General features: G+C 53.2%; 1 protein-coding gene across 2 annotated transcripts in view; it reads right to left on the bottom strand.

The window, feature by feature from the left end:
* Positions 1–13,069, bottom strand: part of APBA3 (amyloid beta precursor protein binding family A member 3) — a 218,265-nt gene that overhangs the window by 104,853 nt on the left and 100,343 nt on the right. The gene's annotated exons all lie outside the window — the stretch shown is intronic.

The following is a 13,069-nucleotide window of genomic DNA, read 5'->3' as shown; positions in this document are numbered from 1 at the left end:
CAGATTCAAATAAAATCCCTGAAACCTCTCGTCCTGCGGAATGGGTAAAATTACCCCGCAACTTAGCAAGACCTTTACTGCCCCTAACAGGGCAGCCCGACGAGCCGGTAGGAGAGGGAGACCTGAGGGAAAGAATCTGTTCGGGGGATAGGAAAGAAACTATCTTGTACCCCGAAGAGACCACCTCGCAGACACATTGATCGGAGAGCAGAGAGGTCCACCGAGTCGTGAACCTGCGAAGCCGTCCCCCCACCCATGAGTCGGACGGGGGCAGGCCTTCATGCAGTGGCGGGCTTGGGTGCCGGCTTGTTCGGCTTACGCACTCAGGGACGTTTCTGTCCCCCAGCTGAGCCTTTGTCGGCCTGGGAGGGTTTACCCGCGGACTCTGACTGACGAAAATATCGCTTCTGTGTGGGAAAGGAGGGACCCGGCTTACGGCGGGGTTCCTTCCCCTTGGAGGACTGAGGGAGGAGCGTGCTCTTCCCTCCCGTGACATCCTTGAAAATGTCGTCCAGTGAAGACCCAAAAAGCCTCCCACCTTTGAAAGGTAAATTCAGCAGGGCTTTTTTAGAGGCCTGGTCCGCAGACCAGCATTTCAGCCAAAGCAGACGGCGTAAAACCACCGCCGAAACAGAAGCCCTGGATATCAAGGGTGCTGCATCTAGTGAAGCATCACAGACATAGACAAGGCCCTGGACCAGCTGGTCCGCCAGTCTAATAACTTTGGATGGGAGTTGGTGCTCCTCCGCAGTCTGGCGCAAAACCTTTGCCCATTCACTAAGTATCTGAGACACCAGGGTAGTGGCCACAATAGGCTGCAAGGCAGACCCCAGCATGCTAAACATGGAGCGGGTCAGTGCTTCGGATCTCCTATCAGTCTGATCCTTAAAAGCAGGGGTTCCCTCTATAGGGAGAGTGGTTACCTTATTTAACCGGGCAACCGGAGGGTCCACCACCGGAGGAGAAGCCCACTTTTTTAAAAGGTTCCCATTCCGCATCAATGAATTTATCAAAGAAGGGCACATAAGGAAAAACGTTCAGAGCGGTCTGATTTGTGTAATCCAAAAAAGACTGAGTCCTCAGAGGATACCTCAACTGCACTATACAGCTTAAGAGAGTCACTTACAGCATTGATAAGCTCCCTGACAAGTGCCTTATCATGCCCCGACCCAGTTAAAGTGTCTTCCTCACAAGGAAGGTCCTGGTCCACATTTTCAGATAAAACCGAAACCAGGTACCTGAATCCCAGCCAGGTCCTGGTCTAAAACTGAGCAGGGGATAGCGGAGGGAGGGGGCGCTTTTTACCCCCCTTACCTCCGCTTCCACCCTGGCAACAAATGTTTCCAGGACTGCCGACAAAGTGTCTATAGTAACCGCAGGTGCAGAAGCACCAGCTGCCGCCTCTATTAGGGGAAGAAGGACCAGATACTGACTCCATTAAGGAAAAAACTCCCAGGGCCCAGTTCAGACCTGAACAAAAAAAAACACCCTCCTGCTGTGCTGACCCGGGGGGTTACCCAGGGGACTCACCACCACCGGAGGAGACTGCTCAGTGCGCCTGCCCGTTTCCAGCACACAGCTGTGTGTGAGAGGAGAAAGCCGTGAGGTGCTGTATCGCGAGAACGGCGCCACAGGAATCAGCACTAGAGGCCGAGGGCTCAGGCAAGATGGCCGCCGAGCGCAGCATATGGAGCCTGACGCGGCCACAGGAAAATGGCCGACCGCAATAGTATGCTGTACCATAGCGTGGCAACAACAAAATGGCCGCCAATGGGGTTTTCAATAGAAACTGAAAATCACCCAAAAAATGGCGCCAGCACCGCCAAAAAACAGCAATTTAAAAAGTGAAAGCCTAAAGAGGCTACACAGCATCAAAAATCCTCTAGAAAAAAAGACCCCCAGCATTAAAACAAAACATAGGCAAGACGCACAGTCCCCTCAGCAATGTGCCCCCCACCCCAACAGCAGTATGTAATACAGCAGAGGGAAAAGGGAGGATACCCAAAACCCAGGAATGCCCAGACGTACCACCCCACCTAAGAGGGAGGGACTGTACTTACCCGTCCACGCAAGGACTTTTCCTCAGGGCGCTGGGCCCAAAGGAAGCCATACGCCCTTCTCCTTTGCTAGGCATAACGAGACTGAGGCTGCATGCTGCAGGGAGGTGGGTTATGTCCGGAGGGACCGCCCCCTGGGTGGGGCTGTTCAACTCTGTTTAAATAACATGTATATGAATATCCAACATGTTTCTGCCTAGTCCTCTCCTGTAAACAGGGAACATAACCCACTTGTCAAGACTTGAAGAGGCTGTGTCCGTCCACGGACAATAAGAGAAAAACAATTTCCTTGTTAAAAGGACTAATGCCGCGTACACACCATCACTTTATGTGATGAAAAAAAATTAAGTTTTTAAAAACGTCACTTTAATTGACTGTGTGTGGGGGAAAACGTTGTTTTATGTCTTGCTTCAATTTTATGTGTCGTTTTTCAAAAGTGCACTTTTTACTTCACAGAAATTGACCGTGTGTAGCAAAAAACTTTGTTTTCTAAGACGTTTTTTCATCCACGCATGCCCAGAAGCTACTTATGAAGCAAGCTTCAATGGTAAAACGTGGTGGAACGTAACCTCACTTTGCAAGATCATTGTGAGAAAAATGATGGTGTGTAGGCAACTTCGTCTTTGAAAATTGAAGTTTCAAAAACGTAATTTTTTACTTCACAGAAAGTGTCGTTTTTTTTCATCACATAAAGTGATGGTGTGTACGCGGCATAAGGGTTCAAAATGCTGCTTCTGCAATGCCGACAGAACCAAATTCAAATCCCATGGACACAAGGGTGTCCTAACTGTTGGGTTGATCTGTGTTACCTATTGCATGAAGGCACAGATCAAACAGTGTGTAGCCAGTGGTCTTTGAATTAATACCTACAAGGCCGAGAACTGACCCTTGATAGTACACAGGGCCAGCTTCATCTCTATGCCCAACTGTAGAAAGGCAAGTATCCTACTTATGACATACTTTTGAGTATGGCAACCCTTAGACTCGCACCAAGTCACATATGCCTTACAGACTCTATAATATATGACTCTGGAGGCCGGCTTCCTAGCATTAATTAGGGTAGACAGCACTGAACCTGAAAGCCCCTGTTTCCTTAGAATGTGGGATACAACAGCCAAACCGTTAAATTTAGTGTTTGTAAGGAAGGGTGGAATATTAGTCCCTGCGAGAGCAGGTCTGGACATAACGGAAGGGTCCATGCATCCCCCACAGCCATCCTTACGATCTCCGCATACCAGGACCTTCTGAGCCAGGCCGGAGCTACAAGAACCATCGGCCTTCCTTCCCCCTTGATCCTGCAAAGAAGCCGTGGTAGCAGCTGAACTGGGGGGGAATGTATAAATCAGTGAGAACTGATCCCAAGCAGTTACCAAAGCATCCATCCTGTAAGCGAGTGGATCCTTTGTCCTTGACAGGAAATTGTCCATGTCCGGGGTCCCCATTCCTCCCCATATCCAGTCATGACCCCCCCCCCATATGCAGCCATGACCCCCCCCATATCCAGCCATGACCCCCCCATATCCAGCCATGACCCCCCCCCATATCCAGCCATGTCCCCCCCCATATCCAGCCATGTCCCCCCCCATATCCAGCCATGTCCCCCCCATATCCAGGCATTTCCCCCCCCCCATATGCAGCCATGTCCCCCCCCATATGCAGCCATGCCCCCCCCCATATGCAGCCATGCCCCCCCCAAAAAAGCAGCCATGTCCCCCTTACCTTACATGCTGCCGCATCCCCGCTTGGTTAATACGCGCGGGGAACATTACAGCTTTGAATAGCTGTAGTCTTTCGCGCTGCGCTGCGTATAGACACTCCCCCATGCTCGGGATTGGACAGTTCACCCGAGCAAGGGGGAGTGTCTTTACGCGGCGCGGCAGGAAAGACTACAGCTATTCAAATGAATGCTATAATATTCCCCGCCCGTATTAACCAAGCGGGGATGTGGCGGGATGCGGGCCTAGCGGCGGGATGCGCCTGCCCGGGGGGGGGGGGGTTGGGGGGGTAGTATTCTATTTTGGTATCGGGGGTATTTGCGGGAGTACGAGTACTCCCGCAAATACTCGGAATCGGTCCCGATACCGATACTAGTATCGGTATCGGGACAACCCTACCACTAATGATACCGGTTTCTTTAAAATCTTGGATATAATCCCTTATCCACTTCAATAGCTTGCAGACCATTGATGTTGGGCTAACTGTATTTTGACGTTGGCTTTTCTCCAATCAGTTGGTACCATCCCAGTCAGTAAACTGTCCATTTAAAAAAAAAAAAAAGGAGCAACAGTGGTCTAGCTATCACCTGACTTATAGGAACACTAAAGGCATTTTTTTTTTTAAATAACAAGCATGTTATACTTGGCTCCACTGTGCAGCTCGTTTTGCACAGAGTGGCCCGGAATACTGTCTTCTGGGGTCCCTCGCGGCTGTCTCGGCTCCTCCTCGCAAAAGCTTTCCACCTTCATGCGAGCGAGCTCGCATGGTGGAAAGCTTTTGCGGGCGCGCTCCTGTGATACATAGCCACGTCATCGGATGTGATTGACAGCAGCGCCAGCCAATGGCTGCACTGCTATCAATCCGTGTAGCCTAGCCAATCAACGGCCAGGCTGGGAACGGAAGAGGATCATGAGGACGCGTGCAGGACTTTCGAGGGGTGAGTAAGTAAAACGGGGGTTCGGGGGGGCCGTACCGTCGGATGTTTTTTCACCTTAAAGTGGATGTAAACCCAAAAAATAATTTTTTTATTTTTGATGTCACAATGTAGAGAATAAGATTTCCTATCATCTGTGCCCAGTGTTGCCACACAGAGTTAATCCAGAGCGGAGAAATCCTCTTTTTATTGTTCAGTGGGATAAAACGGACTTTCCTATAAAAAGCAAAGTCCGTTCCGCCTCCATGCTATGAGTGACAGTATATTTACATATCTTGTGCACTAGCCTGCAGACCATGCACAGTGTAAACAGTGTACAAATCACCCCCCCTCCCCTCTCCTAATATGCCAGAATTGTCTGCTTGTCCTGTGTTTTGATTAAATGTTTACAAAACATGAGGTGAGGCAGAGTTCAATGTCATGATGAAATGCTCCAGTGAACAGCCATCAGAATCAGAGGCGGCTCTAGGCTTTGTGAGGCCCTAGGCAAAATTTTGACATGAGGCCCCACTCACGCCCATAATGGACAAAAAAATTCAAGCAAGTAAAAATGGCTACAGAAAGATGTATGATCTAGCACACATGCGATCAGCACCACTTCCAGGGCACCCATCAGACATATGCAGCCAACACAACATCTGGGACCCAGCAAAGTGACAACCCCTCTAGGATTTTCCCCTGTGCCCTGGGAGAATTGGAATGGGGTGTCACTGAATCAATACACATACACAGAGGAAGGAGAGTGGGGGGGATCCCAGCGCAGAGAGAGGGAGGGTGAGAGAGAGCGAGAGGGGAGAGAGAGAGAGGAGAGAGAGAGAGAGGGCGGGGGAGAGGAAGAGAGGGCGGGGGAGAGAGAGAGAGTGCAAGGGCGGGGGGGGGGGGAGAGAGCGCGAGGGCGGGGGAGAGAGAGCAGGGGCGGGGGGAGAGAGAGCAAGGGCGGGGGGAGAGAGAGAGCAAGGGCGGGGGGAGAGAGAGAGCAAGGGCGGGGGGAGAGAAAGAGCAAGGGGGGAGAGAGAGAGCAAGGGCGGGGGGAGAGAGAGAGCAAGGGCGGGGGGAGAGAGAGAGCAAGGGCGGGGGGAGAGAGAGAGCAAGGGCGGGGGGAGAGAGAGAGCAAGGGCGGGGGGAGAGAGAGAGCAAGGGCGGGGGGAGAGAGAGAGCAAGGGCAGGGGGAAAGAGAGAGCAAGGGCGGGGGGAGAGAGAGAGCAAGGGCGGGGGGAGAGAGAGAGCAAGGGCGGGGGGGAGAGAGAGCAAGGGGGGGGGGAGAGAGAGCAAGGGCGGGGGGAGAGAGAGAGCAAGGGCGGGGGGAGAGAGAGAGCAAGGGCGGGGGGAGAGAGAGAGCAAGGGCGGGGGGAGAGAGAGAGCAAGGGCGGGGGGAGAGAGAGAGCAAGGGCGGGGGGAGAGAGAGAGCAAGGGCGGGGGGAGAGAGAGAGCAAGGGCGGGGGGAGAGAGAGAGAGCAAGGGCGGGGGGAGAGAGAGAGAGCAAGGGCGGGGGGAGAGAGAGCAAGGGCGGGGGGAGAGAGAGAGCAAGGGCGGGGGGAGAGAGAGAGCAAGGGCGGGGGGAGAGAGAGAGCAAGGGCGGGGGGAGAGAGAGAGCAAGGGCGGGGGGAGAGAGAGAGCAAGGGCGGGGGGAGAGAGAGAGCAAGGGCGGGGGGAGAGAGAGAGCAAGGGCGGGGGGAGAGAGAGAGCAAGGGCGGGGGGAGAGAGAGAGCAAGGGCGGGGGGAGAGAGAGAGCAGGGGCGGGGGGAGAGAGAGAGCAGGGACGGGAGGAAAGAGAGCAGGGGCGGGGGGAGAGAGAGAGAGAAAGAGAGGAGAGATAGGGAGGAGAGATGAAGGGGAGAGAGGGAAAAGGAGAAAGGGGAGGGGAGATGGGGATCTCTAGCCCTGTCCATGTCTGCAGCCCCTCCTGTGTACCATGTACCAGTCTGCAGTGCCTGTCTGTGGGAAAATGTGTGTGATGCTTGGTACGTTACCTTTCATGACAGCCAGTAGCAGGCAGGGTCCGTTCTCATTCTGGGTGGGGACAGCATCCTGCTCCTTCTAGAGGACCTGTTTGCTGTGAGATGGAGTGGTCCCCGGTCATCTTTACCTTCCACTCGTCAACTTTTTCCAGTCCCAGTCAGCCTGTCCTCCAGTCCTGGGAGGTCTTTAGAGCTCTTCTCCCTCCAGAACTATGGATCCTTGCAAGCCTCGCTGCTCAATTTGCCCGCCAGGCCCAGACTGGGACAAAAAATAGACTGAACAGCCCATGATAGTCGTGCCTTCCCCGCTCCCCAGCCTGAGACCCCCTAGCAGCCGGAGGGAAAAGAGGGGGGAACCTAGCTGAGCTGCCAGGGGTGATGGGGCCAGAAAAGAGAACAGGGTGGCGGAGAGCATAGGAGTGAGGCTGAGAGCAGCAGAGGGGGGGGGGGGTGAGAGTGTGGAGGGCAAGGGCACTGGGGGAGTGGAGAGCAGGGGGGTGGAGAGCACTGGGGGATGCACTGGCGGGAGTGGAGAGCCTGGCAGGTGCAGAGAGAACGGGGAGGTGATGGAGAGCATAGGGGCCAGAGAGCACTGGGGGAGCTGGATAGCACAATGTGGTGGAGAGCATGGGAGGAGCCAGGGAGCACAGGGGGTGGGGGTTGTTGTAAAGCACTAGGGGGAGCTGGATAGCATCGTGGGGTGGAGAGCATGGGGGGGGGGGGGAGAGCCAGGGAGAAAAGTGGGGGCTGGATAGCACAAGGGGGAGCTGGAGAGCACTGTGGGGGGAAGCTGGAGAGCACAGGGCAAGTTGAAAGCACAGGGGGGAGACAGGAAGTGCCAAGGGGTGGAGGGGCAGAAAGCACCTGGGGAGAACTGGACAGCATAGGGGGCAGAGAGCACTGGGGGTGCAGGTAGAACTGGGAGGGATTAGGGAGCATGTGGGGAGCAGAGAGCTCTGGGGGACTGGAGAGCAATGTTGGAGGAGCCAGGGAGCAGGGGGTTGGAGAGCACTGGGAGGGAGTATGGGGGGGAGACAGGGAGGACTAGAGAGCACTGTGGCAGGGATATCAGTGTGGGGGGCCAGGGAGCACAGAGCACTGGGGGGAGGTGAAGAGCTATTGGGGGGGGGGTGACGATTGGACATCACATTGAGGGGGGAGAGCCAGGGAGCACAGAGGGGACCAGAGAGCACTGCGGGGGAGCCAAGGAGCAGTGGGGGGGCATCACAGTGGGGGAGCCAGGGAGCATGGGGGCCAGAGAGCACTGGGGAGGAGTTCAGGGAGCAGAGGGGGTATGCAGGGAGAACTGGGAGCACGTTGGCAGTAAAACGTTGCATAGGAGGAGCTCCGGTGGATGGATCCCCCTCCCAGCACCTTCTGCAGCCTGCCCAGCGAGAATGGGATTGCCTGGCCGTGCCGCCCTCCTGCTATGTGCCTGGATAGGAGCTCCGGTGGATGGATCACATCCCGGCACCTGCTGCAGCCTGACCGACCCCCCAGAAAGAAAGTGAGCCCCCGGCCGTACCGCCCTCCTGTGTGCCTGGGTAGGAGGAGTGGCGGGGACAGCTGCACATGGAGGAATTGATCTTTCCAGATTCTTTCTGCAGCCAGTGAACGCCCGCAGAAGAAGCGGTCATTCAGCAGCTGCAGGAGGAATCTGGAAAGATCAATTCCTCCATGTGCTGTCCTCGCCGCTCTTCCTACCCAGGCACACAGCAGGGCGGCACGGCCGGGGGCTCACTTTCTTTCTGGGGGGTCGGTCAGGCTGCAGCAGGTGCCGGGATGTGATCCATCCACCGGAGCTCCCATCCAGGCACACAGCAGGAGGGCGGCACGGCCGGGCAATCCCATTCTCGCTGGGCAGGCTGCAGAAGGTGCTGGGAGGGGGATCCATCCACCGGAGCTCATCCGCAGTCCTTCCCCTTCGCAGTCATAGGGCAGGGATAGTTTGCGCCGCCTTGCCTGACCGACCCGAAAAGTTAGCCGGTCAGACGCAGAGAAGGCAGGTGAGCGGCGCAAGCTGAAGGAGTAGCTCAGCTGCTTTAAGTGCCCTAATTTTGATAGGTCCAGTGATGAGCTGAGGCAAATTAGGCGGCCGCGAGGTCCCTGTGAGTGCGAGGCCTCAGGCGGCCGTCTAATTAGAGAGCCGCCTCGGATCAGAATATACTTAGACAAGTGATTAGGGGAGATAGTCCGAGCATGAGTGATCTTTTAATTATTGTTATATTGCAGTGTGTGTGTCTGAGGTCACCTGATCACATATGCAAAATTCCTATATTACCAGGATGTGTTGTGTGGGGGAGGGTGGATTTCTCACTTTTTATACTTACACCCAGGCTGAATGAACTTAGGGCTGGTTCACATTAATGAGCTGTACGAGATCGCAAGTGATTCGCACCGCACTGCTGTTCAGATCACATGCGATGTCTGTGCGATGCGATTTTAGCCATACAAACTGTATGGCTGAAATTGCATCTCATTTGGAACAAACTTGCACAGGACCCTTTTTTTGGTCCACACCAGAATCGCATAGGTTTTCACACCTATGCGATCCGATTCATGTCCTAACTGTCAGTTCGCAGTGCGATATGCGAGCTGAAATGGGGGTGTCATTACCATTGTATTACACTCCCCAGCATATGGCAGTGTGAACTGTCGTGCGAGTCAGGTGTGATGTGGGAACCCGCAGTGGATTTGCAGGGTTCCCGAATCGCACCAGTGTGAACCGAGCCTTGGTAGGAGCAGTCAGGTGACATTTGTAGGCTGCATGCTTTGAGGCTTGGTTCACACTGGTGCGATTCGGGAACCCTGCAAATCCACTGCGGGTTCCCACATCGCACCCAACTCGCACGACAGTTCACACTGCCATATGCTGGGGAGTGTAATACAATGGTAATGACACCCCCATTTCAGCTCGCATATCGCACTGCGAACTGACAGGACATGAATCGAATCGCATAGGTGTGATGCGCGTTTGGTCCGAATGTGATGCGATTTCAGCTATACAGTTTGTATGGCTGAAATCGCATCGCACAGACATCACATGTGATCTGAACAGCAGTGCGATGCGAATCACAGGAATGCGTAGGGTACAGAGGTGGGTAGTACATGCAGGATGGTGTCAGGATAGTGGACAGTGTCAGATAATTTTTTTTTATTTTACAATTTAATATTTTTTGTTCCCAAAAGTTTTTTTGGGACCAGTGGATTTTTTTCTTTTTATACCATTTTTACAATAACATTTTTTTTTTCTTTTTACAATTTTTTTTGTACTTGATGGGAGGGTGGGGTTTTATTTTTTAAATATATTTTTTCACAATGCTTTTTGGAAAGGGGTTGGGGGGATGGGGCAGTGGTTGGTGTCAGTGGGGTAGTGGGCAGTGTCAGTGGGGTAGTGGGCGGTGTCAGTGGGGTAGTGGGCGGTGTCAGTGGGGTAGTGGACAGTGGGGTAGTGGACAGTGGGGTAGTGGACAGTGGGGTAGTGGACGGTGGGGTAGTGGACGGTGTCAGTGGGGTAGTGGACAGTGGGGTAGTGGGCGGTGTCAGTGGGGTAGTGGATGGTGCCAGTGGACAGTGGGGTAGTGGACGGTGTCAGTGGGGTAGTGGACGGTGACAGTGGGGTAGTGGACGGTGTCAGTGGGGTAGTGGACGGTGTCAGTGGGGTAGTGGACAGTGGGGTAGTGGACAGTGGGGTAGTGGACGGTGGGATAGTGGACGGTGGGATAGTGGACGGTGGGATAGTGGACGGTGGGATAGTGGACGGTGGGGTAGTGGACAGTGGAATAGTGGACGGTGGGATAGTGGACGGTGGGATAGTGGACGGTGGGGTAGTGGACGGTGGGGTAGTGGACGGTGGGGTAGTGGACGGTGGGTTCTGGACCATCTTGGTATGGGGGGTGGTTGTGGTGTCTGATTTATTTTTATTTTTTTACAATTTCATTTTTTTTATCAGCTCTGTGAGGGTGTTGGTGACATGTCAGGGGTCTAAACAGAGACCCCTGACATCTCCCATTTGAGACAGAGAAAGGGACAGAGGACATTCATTCCCCAGTCCTTTTCTCTGCATTGAAGATGAATGGACAAAAGACAGCGTCTCCCTTCCATTCATAAACTGAGCAGAGTAACACACAGGTTACTCTGCACAGTTATCACGGGACGCACAGCGCTCGGTAACGAACGCTCTGTGTCCCATTTCCGCTCTCCATCCTGACAGAGCCCCCCCCTCGCAGCCCGCGGGAGAGGAGAGAGAAGCCGGCGATGGCTGCGGGGGATGGAGCTGGACACACGGAGCAGGACGGGGGGGGGGGGGGGGCGGAGGGTGAAGACACGGCACGGGGGGGGGGGGGGGGGGGCGGACAAACGGAGCAGGATGAGGAGGGGTGGGTGTGTGGACACATGGAGGGGGATGACATCGGGGGAGGGGACGACCCAGAACGCGCTCTTCCTGTCTTGTGCGCGCTCTGGCCAAGGGGAGTGTAGAGGTGGACGGGAGTCTGCTGACATCATGACTCCGCCCACCGAGCGCCGAACAACAGACCTGCCCACACAATCTGGACTTTGCGGGGGTTTAAACAGCAAAATGGGGGACATTTGACAGGTAAGGATACATGCAGGAGGCATGTACATCCTTATAGATCAGCACCATGGCAGTAGTTTAGAATTGATGAGAGTGGGTTTACATCCTCTTTAATGCATAGGATGCATTAAGGTGAAAAAACATTTACCTTTACAACCCCTTAAAGGACCTAGCACTGTCTTCTGTTAGCCATGAGGGTGCATTCTGTGATTTGTTATTAACCACTTGAGACCCGCGCTATAGACAAAATACGTCCGCAGCGCGGCTCTCAAGTGCCAAGTGGCCGTTTAAACACGGCCTTTTATGTGCATTACCCGCGCGCGCCACTGGGTGGCGCGCAGCGGGTAAAAACTGTCCCGGCACATTGTCGAAGACCCGATGCGTGTACCTGGCGGCCGCGATGTCCGCCGGGTACACGCGATCGTCGGTGACACGGCAGGTGACAGCAGAGACGTGGAGCTCTGTGTGTAAACACAGAGCTCCACGTGCTGTCAGAGGAGAGGAGACCGATCTGTGTCTCTTGTACATAGAGACACAGCATCGGTCACCTCCCCCAGTCACCCCCCTCCCCCCACACAGTTAGAACACACCCAGGATACACAGTTAACCCCTTCCTCATCCCCTAGTGTTAACCCTTTCCCTGCCAGTCACATTTATACAGTAATTAGTGCATTTTTATAGCACTCATCGCTGTATAAATGTGAATGGCGCCAAATTTGTGTCAAAAGTGTCCGATACGTCCGCCGCAATATCCCAGTCCCAATAAAAATCGCAGATCGCCGCCATTACTAGTAAAAAAAAAAAATAATAAAAAAAAATCATTATTCTGTTCCCCATTTTGTAGGCGCTATAACTTTTGCGCAAACCAGTCGCTTATTGCGATTTATTTTTTATTTTTACAAAAATACGTCGAAAAATACGTATCGGCCTTCACTGAGAAAAAAAAAATAGTTTTTTTAAAAAAAATTGGGATATTTATTATAGCAACAAGTAAAAAAATATATATATTTTTTTTAAATTGTCGCTCTTTTTTTGTTTATAGCGCAAAAAATAAAAACCGCAGAGGTGGTCAAATACCACCAAAAGAAAGCTCTATTTGTGGGGAAAAAAGGACGCCAATTTTGTTTGGGAGCCACGTCGCACGACCGCGCAAATGTCAGTTAAAGCGACGCAGTGCCGGAAGCTGAAATTTCGCCTGGGAACGAAGGGGGTTTATGTGCCCAGTAAGCAAGTGGTTAACATTAGTCTTGGTTACTATATCCCCCCATTTCCTTTGTGAGAACTGAGGATAAGAAAGCACTTAAAACTTTTGCCTTCTATTTGTCTTTTGTAACCAAATTCTCATCATCATCCTTTATGGCAGGGGTGCCCAACCAGTGGCCCGGGGGCCACATGTGGCCCACGGAGCCCTCTGATGTGGCCCGCGACCTCCTGCTGTGAGATGAAATAGAATAGAATACTGTTTTTAAAGGTCAGTTTATTACTAAAATCACAGTGTATATATGGGCATATCTTTTCTGCAGTGGTTACTGGGCTGCTTTCAAACTGATCCGCAGGTGCAGAGCAGTTTACTTGCGGGTTACCTGCACTGAGCCATAGACTTCTGTTATTACCTGGGAGTTTAGTGAACTTTCTGAAAGTGCACCAAACCTGCAGAATATAATAGAAGTCTATTGCAAAGTGCAGGAAGGCCACAGGTACACTGTGTTGCACCCGTGGTGCGGGTATACCAACAGCACATCAATGTGAAAGCAGCCTTTGGCTCCTTTCACACGGTCAGTCCGACAGTCTGACCAATTGGACCCTCCATTCATCTCTATGCATTAAC

This window comes from Rana temporaria, chromosome 1, assembly GCF_905171775.1.
Source record: "Rana temporaria chromosome 1, aRanTem1.1, whole genome shotgun sequence".
Taxonomy (NCBI): Eukaryota; Metazoa; Chordata; class Amphibia; order Anura; family Ranidae; genus Rana; species Rana temporaria.
The sequence above is the reverse complement of the archived record's forward strand: the minus strand, read 5'-3'. Positions and strand labels throughout refer to the sequence as shown.